Source organism: Sciurus carolinensis, chromosome 2 (genome assembly GCF_902686445.1).
Source record: "Sciurus carolinensis chromosome 2, mSciCar1.2, whole genome shotgun sequence".
NCBI lineage: Eukaryota > Metazoa > Chordata > Mammalia > Rodentia > Sciuridae > Sciurus > Sciurus carolinensis.
In genome coordinates, this window is record NC_062214.1 from 24,210,303 (window position 1) to 24,216,983 (window position 6,681).

A 6,681-nucleotide genomic window follows, 5' to 3' on the forward strand; every position below is an offset into this window, starting at 1 on the left:
GCACTGCCCTACCTTGTCAGTAACTCCAGGAAGGTTGGGAATATTTGTGAGGTGGAAGGAAAATGAGGCTTGACTGTGAATCATGGGACACGTAAGCAGCCCTGCAGAAGCTCCGTCCTGCCCCCTGGACACAGGCCCCACTCAGCCATATGGCACCCTGGGGTGGGGCAGGGTGGTGGAACCAGGGGTGCTAACCACTTGGCACCACCGCCACTTCTTTTTAGTTTTGGAGGCAGGGTCTCGCTAACTTGCTGAGGCTGGCCTCAGAGCTTGCGATCCTCCTGCCTCAGTCTCCGGAGTGGCTGGGATTACAGGAGTGTGCCACAGCTCCCGACAGCTCCTGGTTTTCCTGAGGGCCTTTGAGGCTCAGAGGGGGCAGTGGCTGGGCCCTGCATTCAGTCCTCTGGCACGGACCACGCTCTCCCAGCGCCTCGCTTCCCAGGCTCCGCTCAGCGTCAGTCAGGGTCGTCGGGAGGCCTGACTTGTCTGGATGCTTGGAACTGGCTCAGGGCTGTGGTCACTGTGGAGGGAGGGAGCGGGGGACGTCCTGGGGTCAGCACGTGAGCCCAGGCCCTGGCTGGTCTCCTCTTCCTGCTGCTGACCTCCGTGAAGAGCGCGGGCCTTCCTGCCGGCTGCGAGCTCGCCAAAGCCGCGAGCCCCCAGGCGAGGACTCCCCGGAAGGGGAGCCCTGGGCACGTCTCCAGGGAGGCACACGCCCACCGTGGCTCCCGCCGGCCACGCCGCTGCCCACAGACAATGGCCCTCTGTGGGGTGCTGGGGCCTCAGCCAGGGCCTGGCCCGCTCCCGCCTGCTGCCTCCAGCCCTGGCGCACGGGCTGGGGTCTGCAGGCACTGCCCTTCGGCTCAGGATGGCTGCGGCCAGGGGCTCTGCGTCGGCTGGAGATACAGGGTCAAGAGGAGAGGGGGACATCGGTGAGGGTGGTCCCTCCTGCCCCCTCCCAGGGACCGTGTGGGCCTCAGTGCGGGTCTAGCAGGTGGGGTGTCGGCGCTGTGCTCCTGGCGTTGGGACTGGTCCCCTGGCCGTGAGGAGTGGGCCCGTGGGTGAGGTCACGGTGGCTCGGTGACTTCTGTGGGGGTCCCTGCTCCCTCCCAGCCCCGTGAGCCAGAGCCTGTGTGTGTTCCTCCCAGGGCCTGACCTGGACCCCGCGGCAGAGAGCTCTGTGCAGGGGCTGCGTAAGTCCCTCCGAGATGGTCATCCGGAGAGGCGGGCGGCCAGCGGGAGCTCTGGTCTGTGCAGCTCAGAAAGCCTGGCAGGCGACGGCCAACAGGGCAGCTCTGAGCTCCTCGGCCCTCGGAGAGTGGGCACCTCGCCACAGCCCCAGAGGGAGCCAGCGCCTCCCCAGCCCCTGATGGACGGGTCCTCCCGAGGGCTGCTGGCCCCAGCTACCCCGTCCTTAAAGCAGCGAGGGTTTGGACCAGCCTGCCTGGTTCCAGAGCCCGCGCTCCCTCCCCCTGTCCCAGCTGGGACGGGGAGAGAGGCCTGAGGACGGCAGGAGGGCAGATGGAGGTCAGGCAGCTTCAGACCCAGAGAGAGGAGGGAGGCAAGCGCCCCAGGCTCCCACCGGCCCTAGTCCTGGGCGTGTGGACGGAGGTGACATCTCACTCCCGGGTCAGCCCCCGTCACTTGCTGATGGCCAGTGAAGGCCTCGGGGGCCTGGGCTCCGGCAGGAGGGGTGGTGACCGATCAGGTCTGCCCTGAGGGGTTCAGATGCCACACCCCGCCCATCCCACCCGCATCCCGTCCCGTCAAAGATGAGGGATTCTGTAGTAAAATCCTGGAGGGTCCATGGAGTGGGCGACGCCTCGGGGCGCCGTGGGGCTGGCCGCTGCCGTGGGGCTGGTTTTGGATGAGCCGGCTCTCGCCTCTGGCCTCAGGGTCCCCAGCTGGAAGACAAGGACACTGTGCTTCATGGTGCCGCCGTCTGACGGACTCTGCCCTCTGAGCAGGGAGCCGGTCAACGTGCCGTGAGGACAGGCCGCTCCCAGGACCAACGTGAGCCCAGGAAGGCGCGGACCCCTCGTCCCCGGCATGCAGGCTCCCCGAGGGCCTTGCCCGAGGACCTGGACAGGACTGTAGGACTCACCCTGCGTCATTAGCCGTGAGAGCCCCAAAGTGGGACCAGCTTGAGGTCCAGTAACAGGTGAGATATCAAATAAACCTGGGCCACCAGGCAGCCACAGTGACACAATGCGGCGAGACCCACAGCAGCACGTGAAAAGGAAAACAGTTCCCTCTATTTTCATTTAAAAAAAATTTTTTTTTCACCTAAAGAACATTCTGGAAGGAATGCACCCCCCAGGTAACTGTATTCGTTTTTTGATGATGTGATCACCAGGTGACTTTCACCACTTTCTGGGTGTTCTTCAGAATTAGCAGTTTTTCCCGCTGAATGCGGTTTTGGAGCTGCACACACGGTGCCCAAGGGCTGGAGGCTGAGTCAACAGAGGCTGGGCGGAGGGCCAGGGAGTGGAGGAAGTCTCATGCCTTGACCTGCAGCCCCCACCTCCTTCGGGTTCCAGGGACACTTTGCTGATAGCGGTGACAAAGGCAGGGTCACGTTAGTCCCGGAACCTCCGGGAAAGAAAGAAAGAAATTGGTTCTGGAACCTTCCGGGTATAATTCGCCCTTTGTGGGACGGGGATAGATTAAATTCAGGGCAAACAAACCGCGGCCCAGCCAGGTGGCGTCCCAGCTCTGCGTGGGAGGCAAGGACCAGGCCCCTGCCCTGTGGGACTCCCAGTCGGGTGGAAGCAGGTGCGCAGAGTGGCCTCTCAGAGGTCACCACGGGCGGCCACGTGCTGTGAACTCCACCCCAAGGACAGTGTGTGATGGAGGGACATCCCTGAGCCCAGGCGGGGGGTCCGAGGGTGGGGCCCTGGGGGGAGGGACGCAGCTTCTGCCGTGGGGCCAGGTCAAGGGTCAGGGCCAGCATGCAGGTTGACACAGGGCTTGTCACCAGGGCCGAGTGTGGGACCTCACGGGCGAGCGGGTCTAGAGGACGCACAGGGGCAGCAGGACAGCACCTGCCTGGCCGCGACTGTCCCCGCCGGCTCCAGGAAGCCTTTGTGGCAGAGATGACCTCTGACCTGGCTCCAGGGAGGGAGGTGATGCAGGAGGCAGGTAAAGTGGGTGGGGGGCGGCCCTGCAGGGGCCCGAGGGGAGGGCGGGCTGTGGAGGGGTGAGGCTGGGAGCCTGTTCGAGACTGTGACAGGGAGAAGCATGGGGGGGTTGGGGAGGAGGGCTGGGGATGCCCCCAGAAACTGGGACTCTGGAGGGGGGCTGGGGGATGGGAACTGTGCACAGCAGCGGGGCTCTGGGGGCTCAGTGTGCCGCAGAGTGAGGGGCTGCCTGGAATTCAGACCCCCAGACCCGGCCTCAAGGACCGGCAGCCCCTCCTCGGCCTCAGCGCCCCTGGACCTCGGTTCTGGTTCCTCCACGTCTGCCTCCCTCCTTTATTTGTCCTGGGAATTGAACCCAGGGGCGCTTAACCCCTGCGCCACGCCTCCAACCACTTTTAAAACTTTAGTTTTTAGAGACAGGATCTCACTGAGTCGCTTAGTGCCCTGCTGTCGCTAGGTCTGGCCTTGAACTCCCGATCCTCCTGCCTCAGCCTCCCAAGCTGCTGGGATTACAGGCGTGGGCCACTCTGCCTGGCTGTCTTCTTCCTTTTGTCCCTTTCTTTCTGTTTCCCTCCCTCTCTGTCTGTCCCTGTCCTGATCCTCTCCCTCACCCTCTCTGTCTCTTCCTGTATCTTTTTTGCTTTGTGTCTGTTCATCCTTGGACGCCACCTCCAAGCCCCCAGGACAGAGCGGGGGCCCTGAGGAGAGGACAGACATTGGCACGTGGACATGCCAACAGTGATCTGCCTCTGCTGTGTGGCCTTGGGCACGTGTCCTCCCCTCTCTGTGCTATGCCGTGGGCCTGGCAGAGGGGCTCTGGGTCCCAGGCCTCGGCACTGAGCTGTGCCTGACCTTGACTCAGGTGTGGACATGGAGAGACTGGCAGGAGCCGTCGCCTGTACAGCAGCGGGGCTCTGGGAGAGGAGCAGGTGGGGGCTGGGACTCTCCTTCCCTCTCTGTTTTCTCTGCAGCGCTGGGGATGGAATCCGGGCCTCCTGCCTGCTCCAGTGTCCCTGGAGTTCCTCTCTGCAGGAGCATGTCACCCTTATCGGACTTCCTGTCATTGCTATCATGTGACCGTAGCTGGAAGAAGGTCGGAGCAGGTGGTTTAACAAGCCCAGGGCTGGGAGGACTCTCCCCCAGGCATGGCCACCTGTTCGTAGAAATGGGGCGTGGCCATCTGTGTCAGGCCCTGGGAAATGGGGTGTCTCTGGGATACGGGAAGCCTGGGAGATGGGGTTGTTCCTGGAGCAGGCCCTGAGGGCAGCTGTCCCCCAGCCAGGGATTTGCAGTTCTGGGCACTCAGGTTTAGTCTCGTCTCTTCCCCCGTGGCCACCGTTGGAGACAGAGTGCCCGGTACCCCCACTTCCACCCCATCTCTGCTCTCTCTGGGACAGGAGAGCGGAGAAGGTCCCACCAGCGGCCCGGAGCAGAGTCGTGGACGCTACACCTGGAGGCTGGGACTTAGGGGTCCATCCCCAGTGTTTCTCCCTGACTCCCTCAGTGTCTTGGGGAATCGAGGACTGGCGGACAGAGGTGCGCTCAGCCCCGGATCAACTCGTCAGTCAGCGGATGTGTAGGAAAGATCTGGAGCCTTGGACACTGCGGGGAGACCCAGACCAGCCCTGTCCCTCCTTGGGCTCATGTTCTCCTGGGAAGACAGAGTGAGCTAGAGACTGACAGAGTAATGTGACGTCATCATGCCTGTCTCAGGGGGAGGAAGGACCCCGAGCAAAAAAAGAACACAGATGGAACACTGGAGACAATGGCTGGCACCATGCAGCTTTGAGGGTTTAAGAGGTTTCAGCCCCCCTGGGAACTAGATGTCCCCCCCAACACACACACCATGTGACTCCCTGTTCATCTTTCATGCATTTGACTTTAAACCTATTTGGGGTCTCATTATGCACCGAAGGAAGGGGGACTGCCTGAAGCATAGAACAGATTGGTCCTACCACTTCAGAGAGCTCGCTACCTGCCAGGCTCAGCCCAGACTGCAAAGTCACTGTTATGACCCCAGGGAACAGATAAAGAAATGGAGGCACAGAAAGGCAGAGTGACTTGCTCAAGGTCCCCCAGCTATCTGGACAAGAAGTCAGGATTTGAACTCAGGCCCGACTGGTTCCAAAGCCTGTGCTCCTGTCTCTCAGCCAGGATGTGGTCATTTCTTTGTGGCCGTCGCCACCTGCTGCGTCCGCCCCCACGTTCCACTGTTCCCACCAACTCCTGGGCTTACTACCTACTTGGCAGGCATTTAGGCAAATAAATCACATTTGAAAACTTAGATAAGCAAATTGTGTCTCACCGTCCAGAGTGAAAAGCATCATTTTCCACAAACAGAGATGTCAACCGGGGTACAGGGGTGGTGACGCTGGCGACGGTCACGCTGCGGGAGCACTTGCCGGGGGCCTGTGTGTGGGCGGGGAGGCTGGGGAGCCCCGTCAGAGGTGATGTGCCCCTTCCAGGCTCAGGGGAAAGGGAAACTTGCCAACTTGGCCGGCAAAGCTGGGGGTGGAGGCCAGGGCCTGCCGCTAGTCAAGCACCATCCTGCTGTCCCACCGTCCCACTGAGCCGCCCCCAGCCCTTGCTCTCCCTTTTCAAAGTCAGGATTAGCAAGTGGCAGGACAGGTGTTGGAGACTCAGTGCGGGCTGGGGGCTCCACTTGCCACCATTACCATGGAAAGGGCCGAGGGGCGGCCGGCAGCCTTGTTCTTGAGAGACCTGCCCCGGGCTGTCTGGCGTCCATGGACCCGTCCTTGGAGGCTTCCGGAGCGTGTGGAGCCCGATCACCCTCTCTTCCCTGTGGGCAGAGACCCCAGCCCCACGCGAAGTGAGCTCTCAACCTCTTTGCACCTGATCGGGATTCTGAGTCCTCCCTGGACTGCAGGTACCTTGTGCTGACTTTCTGGGGCCAGGTGGGGGGCGCAGGGGAACCACGGGCCGCCCCCCGGGGTTGCTTTCCTGTGGGGACACTGACTTGGTTACTAGGCTTCAGGAGGGGAGACAGAGGCAGGGACGAACACGGCCCTCGTGTGGTGAGCAAGGACGCCGCCGCAGGTGGGGGCTTTGCGGCAGCCTCTACCCAGCCCAGTATCTCTTTGCACTCAGCCTGGCTCCTCCGGAGAGGCCGTCCCAGCGTCCCCGCAGAGCAGGCCTGGCTTCCAGTCACTCCTCCCCTCCGTCTCTGGCTCTTACATCTCCCCACACTTGGTGTCTGCCCATCCCTCCCCCTCACTATGCCCAGGCCGCCCCTCGGGCTTCCCTATTTCTTCTTCAGTGTGCTCACTTCTGCCTGACTCCCCCCAACTTATTTCCCACCAGTGTAGCCACGGCCATCTTACCTTCCCAGGACTTTACTATGAAACCTAGAGAAAACCTTGTTTTCCAGAGAACACTGTATCGACCACCTCCATTCTACCGTAAGCATTGTACTGTACTTGCTTTATAACCCACCTATCCATCTATCATCCATCCACCCATCCATCCATCCATCCATCCATCCATCCATCCCATCTATCCATTTATCCATCCATCCACCCAT